Raw genomic sequence first — 13565 nt, forward strand, 5'->3', positions numbered from 1 at the left:
CTGAGGTACCACTGTATTTTAATATTTTGTAGGAAGCCTCCCAGAATGGCTGGGGAAACCCAGCCAGATGGGTGGGGTATAAATTTATTGTTAATTAATTAATTAATTATTATAAAATGCCATAGACTGGTCCTGGAGGCCATGTGACTGCTGAAGCGCTGATCCTCAGAGTGCAGCGGCTGGCCTGCTCTTGAGGTGGGATAGCTGGAGAGGCCTGTGTCAGATCTCTCTGCATTCCTGGCATGCCTGCTGGTCCCCCTGCCTCCCTCCTATGCCCCTCTTTCCTTTGAAGGCTGCTCAGGCGCTGACTGCAATTGGCCGGAGCCTCCTGCATCTCTCAGAGCTGCAGTCCATGCAGAGGCGTGTGTGTGTGTGCGCGCGCGCGCTGAGAGATGATAGACCTCTTGTTGCCCTCCCTCCTTGTTTAACGCCTACACCTACCCATTTGCCTTTTGGGCATGCTAACCCCTAGAGGATGGGTAGGCCCATATCCGGCCCAATCACCTTCTAAATCTGGCCTGCGGACGGTCCCGGAATCAGCGTGTTTTTACATGAGCAGAATGTGTGCTTTTATTTAAAATTCATCTCTGAGTTATTTGTGGGGCATGCCCGGTGTTTTTACATGACAGAATGTGTGCTTTTATTTAAAATGCATCTCTGGGTTATTTGTGGGGCATAGGATTTCGTTCACCCCCCCCAAAAAAAATATATAGTCCAGCTCCCCATAAGGTCTGAGGGACAGTGGACCGGCCCCCTGCTGAAAATGTTTGCTGACCCCTGCCCTAGAGAGAGGAATGAAATCAGAAGGTGCCTGACTCTTTGAGAGGAAGGGAAGTGAGTGCATTTAGCTGGACCAGTGATGTCCAGAAGTCCAGTTTGGCACAGACCCATTCTGAGCTTGGCTTTTCCGAGGTCTCTCTTTGGTGTCCTGATGGCAAAAGCTCTGGGGCAGAATATTTCAGCGCCTCTTGAGCGAAGCTGGCAGCCAGACTCTGGCAGTGGCTGATAGTTCTCAGATATGACTAATAGAGAGTCACTCTCCTGGCAGCAGATGTGAGGGATTTCATAGGTCACTTTGCACACGCTTATCTGGTTACAGGGGAATGAGTTTCCGCTGGTAAGAGAGGAGGCCCCTTGGGAATGCTTCTGAGGCCAGTGGGCTTGAATGGGCAGAGCCTGCTGAACCTTGAAGCTCACAGGGAGCCGGGTGCAAATCACTATTTCAGTTTGAACTATATTTGAGGATATATCAGACATGTTCTGGCCTGTGGGAAGCAATAATTTCTTCTAGAGCTCTAATCTTACATCAGAAGATTCCACCTAAACATTAGGAAGAACTTCCTGACACTAAGAGCTGTTTGACAGTGGAATTTGCTGCCAAGGAGTGTGGTGGAGTCTCCTTCTTTGGAGGTCTTTAAGCAGAGGCTTGACAACCATATGTCAGGAGTGCTCTGATGGTGTTTCCTGCTTGGCAGGGGGTTGGACTCGGTGGCCCTTGTGGTCTCTTCCAACTCTATGAGTCTATGATTCTATGAGAAGAGCCGGCTGGATCAGACCAATATCCCATCTAGTCCATTATCCTGTTCTCACAGTGGCTGACAAAATGCTCATGGTAAGCCCAAAAGCAGAACATGAGCACAAGAGCTTTTTCCCTTCCTGTGGTTTCCAGCAATTGCTATTTGAAAGCTCGAACTGTGAAGGCAGAGCATAGTCACCATGGCAAATAGCTATCAATACCCCTCCTCATCATTTGTCTCAATCTTTTAGAGCCATCTAGGTTGGCGCCCATCACTGTCTCCTGTGCAAGCGAGTTCCATAGTTTAACAATCTTTAGCTGGTATGTTTGAACCCCCTACTGTAGCGGTTCTCAACCTGTGGGTCCCCAGATGTAGTTGGACTGCAACTCCCATCATGCTCTGGACTTGCTAGCTAGGGATGATGGGAGTTGTAGTCCAACAACATCTGGGGACCCACATGTTGAGAACCGCTGCCCTACTGGGTCAGGTGGGTTGCAACAGGAGCACCAGTACCAGTGTGGTGAGCCAGTGTGGTGTAGTGGTTCAGAGTGGTAGTCTCGTAATCTGGTGAACCGGGTTCGACTCCCTGATCCTCCACCTGCAGCTGCTGGGTGACCTTGGGCCAGTCATGCTTCTCTGAAGTCTCTCAGCCCCACTCACCTCACAGAGTGTTTGTTGTGGGGGAGGAAGAGAAAGGAGATTGTGAGCCGCTTTGAGACTCCTTCGGGTAGTGATAAAGCGGGATATCAAATCCAAACTCCTCCTCTTCTACCATTCAGAGGTTTGAAAAGGTTTGAAAAGGTTGAAGACAGCTGGTCTAGCGAGGTGGTAGAAAAGGTCTTGTAAGCAGGGATGGGAATGAGTAGTGAGGTGAGGTGAGAATATTCTCTGCTAGAAAATTCTCCAGAGAATATTCTCTGCAAACTGTAAATTCTAATGTAAGAACCAGTTTTACAACCCATCAGTGGCGTAGCGTGGGTTGTCAGCACCCGGGGCAAGGCAAGTAATTTGCGCCCCCTAACCCATGGATTTGCACCCCCTAACCCGTGGGTTTGCGCCCCCTAACCCCCAGATGTTACGCCCGGTGCGGCTGGCCCCCCCTGCACCCCCTCGCTACGCCACTGCAACCCATATTTTAAAAATCTAGTAAATAATAAGTCAAACTGTGATATTGCCAGTTTAAGTAATGAAAAATGATTTTTTTGATCCAGCTACATTACTGGGCATTGTGTCATTCACCATTGGCAGTTGGCAACATAATTAGAATTCAAAGTTGATGGTAAGTATATGGTTAGTGGCAGGCATAGTGATTAATGTTGAATTTTCAATTTCAAGTTTGGTGCAAAAAATCAAAAAATGTGAATTCACTGCATTGCCCCATTGAATAGAAGTATCTGCATAGTTTTTGGTCACCATCTGAACAAGTTTACCCACGAATAAGCATGAATATTAACTAATTATACCATTTTCAGTGCATTAAAGTTATATTTAAAATGAATATTCTCCTATTTTAAATGAAAATTCTCTAATATTCTCATTAATCGAGAATATTCTTGAGAATATTCTCCAAAAGATTATTCTCGAGAATTTAACATCACTGGTAACGAGGTCTCCCTTCTTTACATCTTGCAGATATGACTTAAACAAACCTAAGGGTAAGTGGACCAGCAAGGCATTGTGGATTCACTGGCATCTTTAGCTATCCCACCTCAAGAGCAGGCAGGCTAGTTGCCCAGGTTCGTAAGGCCCACAGTGGCAGAAATTGCAGCTCTGGACAGGAAGATGCATAAATTGAATTGCATCTCTGTTCAGGACTTGCTTTTGACCCCCTCTTCCACCCCCCCCAATAACATAGAATGACAAATACCAGGGGTGGCTCTCCAGGTGGTGTTGGACTCCCAGTAGCTCCCATCCACCACAGCCAGCGGCTCTGGCTAATCATAGAATCATAGAATCATAGAGTTGGAAGAGACCACAAGGGCCATCGAGTCCAACCCCCTGCCAAGCAGGAAACACCATCAGAGCACTCCTGACAGATGGTTGTCAAGCCTCTGCTTAAAGACCTCCAAAGAAGGAGACTCCACCACACTCCTTGGCAGCAAACTCCACTGTCGAACAGCTCTTACTGTCAGGAAGTTCTTCCTAATGTTTAGGTGGAATCTTCTTTCTTGTAGTTTGGAGCCATTGCTCCGTGTCCGCTTCTCTGGAGCAGCAGAAAACAACCTTTCTCCCTCCTCTATGTGACATCCTTTTATATATTTGAACATGGCTATCATATCACCCCTTAACCTCCTCTTCTCTTCTCCATGAGAATGGTAGTCCAACAGTCTCTGGAGAGCCACATTTTCGCTATTCCTGCCATATGCAAACAGTTGTGTGGGCGAGGGGAGCCAAGATAACGCCTTTAAACCCTTTTAATTTTTACTTTCCTGTCGGGGGTGGCTCTGACGGGTTGTGATGTTCTTTATTAATGAGCACTTTGGAATCCTTTGGTGTCAAGTATATCTTTGTAGAATTGGGTAGGAAGTCGCTTGAGGAATGTGAGGAAGCCCAGGCCTGTGAAGCTTCAGCCTCTGCTCGTTAATGTCACAGGGAAGCCTTTATCTCTGACTTCCCCCCCTGCACGATGTGCCGGCTTTCCCATCACAAATATTTCTGTTTGGCTGATTAAAAACAGATGTGCAATGTGTGGTGGACGTCTGGGAGAAGCGTAATGATACCATTCCGTGAAAAGATCAGTGAGAGGACTTCTGTCAAGGGGTCTTAGGGGAGGGACAAAGTATTTGGAAAGTTGTGGAGCAGCGTTGGCTGCAGCCCTTGGATGCCTTCAGAGGTTGAGTCGTAATTCCTCCTTCAGGCCTTGGATGCAGTCCGCCAAGCCCTGTCAAATGAGTGGCAGGTTTTCAGAAAAGGTGATATATGTTTTGAGTTTTGGGGTGGAGACAATGGTTCACACGAAGCTCTTGTGTGCATAGTAGGTAAAGGTAAAGGGACCCCTGACCATTAGGTCTAGTCGTGACCGACTCTGGGGTTGCGGTGCTCATCTCTCTTTACTGGCCGAGGGAGCCGCCGTACAGCTTCCGGGTCATGTGGCCAGCAGGACTAAGCTGCTTCTGGCGAACCAGAGCAGCGCACGGAAACGCCGTTTACCTTCCCGCCGGAGCAGTACCTATTTATCTACTTGCACTTTGAGGTGCTTTCGAACTGCTAGGTTGGCAGGAGCAGGGACTGAGCAACGGGAGCTCACCCCGTCGCGGGGATTTGAACCACCGACCTTCTGATCGGCAAGCCCTAGGCTCTGTGGTTTAACCCACAGCGTCACCTGCGTCCCACCCACCACCCCTGTGCATAATAATAATAATAATTCTGTACTTTGTTCCTGCCATAGTTTATTTCTGTGTTCACCATCTATGGTTGACTCGAAACAAGCTGCGTTGCAGAGAACCTGTGTGAAGGCCACATATATGGTGCTTCCCCTTCCCCCTTATCGTCTCCCCCCGCCTCCCCCCCCCGATCATCTCAAACCAGGGGTGTGTTTTGAAGCATCACTGCAAAGCTCCTCATGTGCCCTGAGATCTGGGCTGCAGCTAATCACTGCTTCCTCTCTCTTTCACATCTTGGCTTTTATGTGTGAATTCATTATGCAAGGTTTCTTTCTTTGTTTTTTAAGTCTGTGTTGATTTATTTCATAGGAAATCCTGAGATTTTTCAAAGGAGCAGGCTTGCAGATGGCTGGCGCTTTTCCATTTTTAAATGGTTAATTTCAAATCTCTTTCATTTTTATTAGAAATGCGCTGCTTTCCCCAGTCTTACCTGATCCGGCGCCGGATGCCTGTTTGCCATGTTTATGAAAGACACATTTAGTTTGGATATATTTCCTTCTCACCACAATGTTTCCCAGTTTGGGTCAGTGTTAGAAACTCAGATATATAAGTTGGAGCCAAATGGCTCTGTAAATCAAGGTTACAGTCGCTAAAATGGAATGTCTAGTTGCCATTTTGGGGCAAGACAGCTCTCAAGGCTTATTTTTCAAATGATGGACTGACTGTGATTAATTATCAGTAAAACATCTGTCTAGTTCAGATGACAACCTTGAGTTAGGTTAAGGCCTTTGAGAACTTAAAGAAGAAAAGTCCCTTGATCCAGGGACAGTGGTACCTCGGTTTAAGAACAGTCTGGTTTAAGAACGATTTGGTTTACAAACTCCGCAAAACCAGAAATAGTGTCTTGGTTTGAGAACTTTACCTCAGTCTAAGAACGGAATCCGAACGGTGGAAGGGCACCGGCGGCGGGAAGCCTCACTAGGGAAAGCGCACCTCGGTTTATGAACCGTTTTGGTTTAAGAACAGACTTCCGGAACGGATAAAGTTTGTAAACCGAGGTACCACTGTATTGACTTATTCTGACTTCTTTTTCTTAATGGTGACATGGACCATTCATAACACAAGTATATTATTCACAACTGTGAGCAGGGCAGTGGGGTGGGGTAAGGGAAGGCAAGGCAAGGCAAGCAATAACAATTAACTATAGCGTTGTTCACTGCTCCTGCTCAGGCTGCACAGAGAATGAATTTTTGGTTCCTGAAATTGATTCTGATTGTGCAGATAAAATATAACGGATAAATAATGCTGTGGTATTAGTGTGTGAAAACAGTCAAGATCCAAGGATCTCCAGGCAGGCACCTCCAGGTGGTGGAGATGTCAGGCTCCATCCTGTCATCCAGGCACCTTCACTCGGTCGCAAGTGACTGATAACCAGGTGCAAAATGCGCCCGGCACCTGGCTAATTTCGAACACTGGTTTGGGTTCAAGCAGGCCAGGCTGCTGCCGCGTCTGCCTGAATTGCTTTCAGGCAGGTGTTTCAATTTATCTGCTGAAGCAGCGAGAGGAGGCCAGCTAAATGGAGAGCTCTTGCACAGCAAAGCTGGTAGGGGAACAGCTGGAGAGACTAAATTAAGCTTAGGAGGCCTGCAAACAACCTGCAGGGGGAAAAGTCTGTTTTCTGAATGTTCTTCCCTCCATCCCTGCCAGTGATCTTTCTGTGTCCTGAAATGCTTTCGCTGCATGACCCAACTCGACAGGGTTGAATGGTTTCTGCTGTTTGTCGTTAACTGTTCCTGTTTTGTATTTAGCTTTTCCAAAATACCAGGTTGAGCTCAAAGTGGCTCGTAATAGCATGAAAAATGAGCAAACATCACTATCGCTAGGCCGAAGATGCAATAGCGTACAAATAAGGCAAAAGGAAACAAGCTCATGAGATAATACAAACTCAAAGAGATGCAGAAATGGCTGCTGGGCACCAGCCCTGCCCCAGTTAAAGGGGCTTCTATATCCACTACATGAGCACAATTGCAGGCAGTAGTCGCTGAAAATGCAAAAGTCGCCATTTCACGCCCATCCCGCGAGGAAGGTAGGACTTGGTTTCAATCTCATTTCTGCTGGTGGAGACCCTTAGGGACTTGGTATCACTCTGAGAACAGAATCTTTCTCGGGAGGCCGGGAGGGGGAAAGAAAGAACCCACAACCTCCGCGTTGTCCAGTGAAAGGATAGATTTCGCGCGCACCCCCAACACAATTAGTGCTTAGCGGTATGGTCTGCTGCCTGACTGCATTAAAATCATCATTACGGCAAATTCCTCTCGGAAGCCGTCGAGAGACTAAGATTGATTATACGTAAATGAAAAGGGACTTTGATTTCATTTGTGATTGCTTTATCGCTTAGAAAAATCTTACGTTGCCGTTAGGAGTTTTGTCCAGGTTGGCATGACCTTGTGGGAGGTGAATTGTCACTGTGTTTTGTTTTTTTCTGAAAAAACAACAACTTGGAAGCTGACCTTGACTTGTCCTTGAACAGAACCTGCTTCAGAGGCAAACTCCAGTTTCTTGTTGGCAAAAAGTGCTTTGGTTTTGAAGTCCTTTCTCTGTGCCTCTCTCAGAGGAATGGCTAACGCCGGCGCTTCGTGATACATGCCCCTCATTTGACTGGAGGAACACACTTGTGTGGCATGACGCATCTTTCGGCTACTTGCTTCTCTGACTGGTGCTAACAGCTCCTAATTGTTTTGGGTTTAATTAGAACCGTCTTCAGTGAGAACATTCTAATTAAGCCCAATGTATAAAGAGACCTAAGGGTGGAAGCCCTTTTAAAACACAAGAGGCCTTCCGGAATGACCTTCCTTGGTACTGTGTAAGCTTCCAAATGCCTGTGCAGTGAGCTCAAATGAGCCCAAAGCGAAATCCTTCCTTCTTGCCCTTTCTGCCATCGCTAAGGACCCCTGTGCCTTTTTCTGCGATTCTTTTTTTTTTTAATAAAATATTTATTAAAGTTTTCAAAGGTAATACATTGTGAAACAAAAAGGAAAGAATAAACAAAAACACAAAAATACAAAAATACAAAAATAAAAGCAAATTAAAAACACATAGAGTTTCCATTTACTTATTTTCTTTTGACTTATCTTCCAGACCTCCTCATACCTCCCTTTCTTATATTCCAATTCAATTTGTTTGTTTAGCAAATCCTCACCACTAATTCTTTTAATTATTTCAAAACCTTTTTTTTTCATATCTCTTATACATTACAGCTGAAAACCACTTAATTTCTGTCCAATATCATTCTAACATTCCTTAATTTTACAATATTTCTGCAAGTAATCTTTAAACTTCTTCCAATCTTCTTCCGTCGCCTCTTTTGCCTGGTCTCGGATTCTGCCGGTCATTTCTGCCAGTCCCATATAGTCGATCATCTATCTGCCATTCTTCCAGAGTGGGTAGATCTTGTGTCTTCCAATATTGTTGTCGCATACATAAAAAAATTTCTATCCTTCTTTAACACCAATTGGCCGACCATGCCCAGGAGAAAGGCCTCTGGCTTCTTCAGGAAAGTGTACTTAAACACTTTTTTCATTTCATTATAGATCATTTCCCAGAAAGCCTTAATCCTTGGGCACGTCCACCAAAGGTGAAAGAATGTATCTTCAGTCTCTTTACATTTCCGACATTTATTATCGGGCAGGTGATAAAATTTTGCAAGCTTGACTGGGGTCATGTACCACCTATAAATCATTTTCATAATATTCTCTCTCAAGGCATTACATGCCGTAAATTTCAGACCGGTGGTCCATAACTGTTCCCAGTCAGCAAACATAATGTTATGTCCAACATCCTGTGCCCATTTAATCATAACAGACTTCACCGTTTCATCCTGAGGGTTCCATTTCAGCAGCAAGTTATACATCTTTGACAAAATCTTGGTTTTGGGTTCTAACAATTCTGTTTCTAATTTAAATTTTTCCACCTGGAATCCAATTTTCTTGTCCAATTTATAAGCTTCCATTATCTGATAATAATGAAGCCAATCTCGCACTTTGTTTTTTAGTTTCTCAAAGCTCTGCAATTTCAATTTGTCTCCCTCTTGTTCCAAAATTTCCCAATATTTTGGCCATTTGGACTCCATATTGAGTCCTTTTGGCTTCTCCTCAGATCGTATAAATCTTTCGCCTTTTTCTGCGATTCTTGTGCAGTAGGGAATTAGCTACTGCACAACTTGGAACAGAGCTGGAGCAATCCTTGGGGTCAAATCGGTTGCTTCTTGATTCGTGGCAAGAACACGAAGCTCATTATCGTGCGCCATCCCAATCTCCGAGCAGTGCACAAGAGCTGGGGTCCCAGGCACTTACCCAGGGTTCATGTTTCCTTTTGGAAATGAGGTACAGCAGGGACTGTGGTGTCTTTACCTGGACCTGCAATGGAGGGGTTCAGAGCATTAACACACCAAGGGGGAGCCTTGCTTCTCCCATCTTGCAGCCTTGGATTCAAGCAGAAATCAAAGCTTGCTCTCAAACGTTGCTCTGACTCTCTGTCTAGCTTGCTGTTTTACTTCTAGATCGTGTCACTGCAAAACACTCTACTCCAAAGCTCTGGCTTGGTCGGTTAAGGGAGAAGCCTCTGCCCATTTGCCGTCTCACATCGAGCCCCTTAACCCCCCATCACCTCACCGGGAAGCCATCCTGGCTCTTTTCGGAATTAGAAGGCTTGATTAGCTTTCAGCACTTGGGGGATCCAGGGATTAGAGGGGGTCTGGCATGCAGCCTACTTCACCAAACTCCTAACATTAGGTTAAATTTGGATTTCGCCTCATTTGGAATTGTGTGTCATGTAAATGGCATTTTTTATTGGTCCTTTTGGAGAAGGAGTAGGGCTGTAGGAGTTTGCAGGAGAGTTTGGATCAGAGGATTTAGGGAAGGATCAGGAAGTGCTGTGCCAGTGGTTTTCAGCCAGTGTGCCGTGGCACCCTGGGGTGCCTTGAATGATGGTCAGGGGTGCTGTGGGCAACACTGGCAACTGTCCCTCTTTCCTTCGCTCCCTCACGTCTCTGCCTCCCAAAGGCTTGCACATCTGCTTATTGCAGCAGCGCTGGCTATAAGCTCCGCAGGCGAATGGTGCCTCTGGGAGACACCTCTCTTTGAGTGGGCGGGGGGGGGGGGGTGCAAGCTCAGAGACTCCCAAGGGGAGAGGGATGGAGGCTGAGGGAACACTCCGCATGGGAGGGCTTTTGAAAAAGGGTGAGAGACTGCCAGCTCTGTAGGCAAGGGGTGATGTAACTAGGCTCCGCAGAAAGAATGTACCGTATTTTTTGCTCTATAAGACTCACTTTTTCCCTCCCCAAAAGTACTGTATTTTTCGTCCTATAGGGCGCACCGGCCCATAGGACGCACCTCGGCTTTTTTTTTGGGGGGGGGAATGAATAAAAAAGAAAATCCCCCCCCCCCAGCCGCGGCTGCCGCCCCAAGCCTTGCACACACCTGCCCGAAGCATGGGGCGCCCTCCAGAGGGCTCCAGAGTTCCCGCGGGCTCACAAGGCTTGTGGACACCTGCCGGAAGCACGGGGAGCCCTCCGGAGGGCTCCCCATGCTTCGGGCTGCAGGCTGCTGCCCGCAAGCCTTGTGAGCCCGTGGGAACTCCTGCCGGGCTTGCAAGGCTTGCGGATAGCTTCCTGAAGCCTGGAGAGCGAGAGGGGTCGGTGTGCACCGATGCCTTTCGCTCTCCAGGCTTCAGCGAAAGCCTGCATTCGCCCCCTAGGACGCACACACATTTCCCCTTCATTTTTGGAGGCGAAAAAGTGCGTCCTAGAGGGTGAAAAATACGGTAAATGGAAATGTGTGTGCGTCTTATGGAGCGAATGCAGGCTGCGCTGCTATCCCAGAAGCCAGAACAGCAAGAGGGATTGCTGCTTTCACTGCACAGCGATCCCTTTTGCTGTTCTGGCTTCTGAGATTCAAAATTTTTTTTTTCTTGTTTTCCTCCTCCAAAAACTAGGTGCGTCTTCTGGTCTGGTGCATCTTATAGAGCGAAAAATGTGGTAGTTGGTTAAGGGAGCCGTGGACTCAAAAAGGTTGCAAACCTCTGTGCTATGCAGAAGCTAGTTGACTCAGCCCTGGTGAGTTGGCCGGTGAGCTGCCTGAGACTTGCACCTGTCAGGAAGAGGACCAGGAAACCTGCTGGTTTCAGCCCCTCGCAGTGTTGATGACTAGAAGTTGAGTCATCGTGTTGCTTGCAGTTTGGAGGCCTGAGTTGGAAGATCAGAATGCCGACCCAACGCCCCTTAAAGTTTCAGCTGACAAAGCACCTGTGTTTTGAGAGTGCAAAAGGTTAACGTACCTGTTTAGAGTTGGCCGTTTCAGCCTGCTTCGTAAGCCAGCCCTTGTGGCTGCCCACTCAGTGGAAATGGAGCAGGGTTAGTGGCTAAGAAAAGGGCCTTTGTCAGTCTCCACAGGTAAATTGCTCCACTCAGAATTGTCCCGATGAACGGGACGGAAGCCACTGAGCCAAATTAGGCTGGTTGCTTGGATACCAGTGACCGGATAGGGTTGAGCCAGTGTGATGTAGTGTTTAGCTTTGACAAGGAAGATCCTGGTTATGAAGATGATGGGTGTGTCCCTTAAGTCTCCCTTGCCGGTATACTTTCTATGGGGCAATTAAAAATTAGCTGGGGGAACTCCTTGCCCATGCCTGGATTCCAACAGCTGTTAATTGGCCACTTACCTGAATGGCTCGTCCTTGCAGATGCTTTTGAGGTTGTGCATTTCCTCTGCTGTGCAATGGCGCAAAACTGGAATCGCTTGGATATTCCTTGGCTCAGACTTGCTCTTTCCAGACAGAGACCTGTTGTACCCACTTCTTGATTCAGGTCAGAGCTGGAATACTGGTCAGACACACACTGCAGGGGATGCGGACTCCCTTTATGGGGTGGTTGTAATGCTTGCTGAGAAATTTTTTAAAAATTGCATTTATCTTGCAAAGCACCCTGAGAGCTATTGATGAAGGGTGGGGTAGGGTGGGTGGGTGGACACACACGCAGAGAGAGAATTTTAACATTGTGCATTCTGTGAACAAATCAAGGTGATGTTGTTCACCTTTAAAGCCCTAAACAGTTTCTGCCACTTTGTGCGGAATTAAGGGGAGTATAGAAGTATAAAGGAAGTTTTTAATGTGTGACATTTTAGTGTATTTTGGTCTTTGTTGGAAGCCGCCCAGAGTGGCTGGGGAACCCGAGCCAGATGGGCGGGGTACAAATAATAAATAATAATAATAATAATAATTATTATTATTATTATTATTATTATTATTATTATTATTATTATTAAGTCAAGGACCCAGACAACTCTGGCTAAAGGGCATAGCTGACCCAGAGACAAGGGCAGACGGACAGGACAGACGGACGGATGGACAGACACCCACACCCATCTATTATTATTATTATTATTATTATTATTATTATTATTATTATTTATTTATTATAGCCATCTGGAGATCTAAACCAGTGTTTTGAGCTTATGTTGCTATCTAAGCAGCTCGTGGACTCGCCTCCTGAATTGCACATGGAGGGGATGAGGCCTTGGTTCTGCAAGGAATAAATGGCATTCTTGAAGATAGGAAACACCTGAGTGCTATCTTCTTTTGATTTCACTCCTCTGTGGTGCAAGGATGTTCCTAGATGGGCATCTTAGGATTTACCACTATGTTGTCCTTTCCCCTGAAGCCCCCTCTTTCCCTTTTGATGTTGAACCACCAGATGCGGCACCTGATTGGCCGTCCTTGTTTCAAACGCTGCCGCCTCATTGGCTGCGGGCGGAAACCTCTGTGTGCTTTTCTCCCTCAAGTTCCTTCTGGCTCCAGTCCCTCTTTCAGTTAACCCCTTTCTCTCCTGCAAGATCATGGCATGCCAACAGGCTCGAACACAACCAGAATCTGGCAGATGGAAGAGCTGCCAGGAGAAACAATAACAAGGAAATCATAGGAGCCTGGAGTCATTACCGGGGGTGGTGGGGTGGAGGAAGCCGAGCAGGGAAATCCTTTGAAACCCTGATACATCTCAAGGCACAGGCTGGGGCTTAGGGGAATTTGTGCCTCTTAGGAAATCTGGATAAGTTGTTTGTACCATAAAACCTCATTTGTTCTGTGTGGTTAAAAAGTGCCTGTGCATTTCTAACACGGGCAGAAAGTTCTGGTGTTGGTTCCTCAGCAGGCCAAGAACTTGCCCTTTCTCCCCAGTAGGGGTATATAAGAGAGGACACCCCCCAGGGAAGAGCCGTCAGCCAGATGGTGAACAGATCGCAGTACACGTTTCGCGTTCCTTTGAGCCTAGAGACCGTGTTACTGTCCTCCGCAGGAGATATCTCAAACTCTTTAAAGGCACTGGCAAAGTAGTGCTAGAAAGAATGATTCCTTTGCTAAAGATGAATGTTTCTGCCTACAATGGTACCTCAGGTTACAGACGCTTCAGGTTACATATGCTTCAGGTTACAGAAATAGTACCCAGAAATAGTACCTCGGGTTAAGACCTTTGCTTCAGGATGAGAACAGAAATCGTGCTCTGGCGGTGCGGTGGCAGCAGGAGGCCCCATTAGCTAAAGTGGTGCTTCAGGTTAAGAACAGTTTCATGTTAAGAACGGACCTCCGGAACGAATTAAGTACTTAACCCAAGGTACCACTGTACTTAAAACCCATTGCCCTGGACATAGCCCAGGGGTTCCATTTTAAAAAATAAAAT

At 46.7% G+C, this 13565-nt stretch overlaps 1 protein-coding gene across 3 annotated transcripts in view; it reads left to right on the forward strand.

The window, feature by feature from the left end:
- Positions 1-13565, forward strand: part of PAK4 (p21 (RAC1) activated kinase 4) — an 81826-nt gene that overhangs the window by 16446 nt on the left and 51815 nt on the right. The window contains exon 1 of one of the 3 annotated variants that reach the window (XM_081868964.1): positions 3139-3253. The exons of the other annotated variants lie outside the window; for them this stretch is intronic. The gene's annotated coding sequence lies outside the window, so the exon portion shown is untranslated. Of the gene's footprint in view, positions 1-3138; positions 3254-13565 lie in introns of those variants that run through there. 3 annotated transcript variants of the gene reach the window in all.

Source organism: Podarcis erhardii (genome assembly GCF_964252035.2).
Source record: "Podarcis erhardii genome assembly, chromosome: 7".
NCBI classification, from domain to species: domain Eukaryota; kingdom Metazoa; phylum Chordata; class Lepidosauria; order Squamata; family Lacertidae; genus Podarcis; species Podarcis erhardii.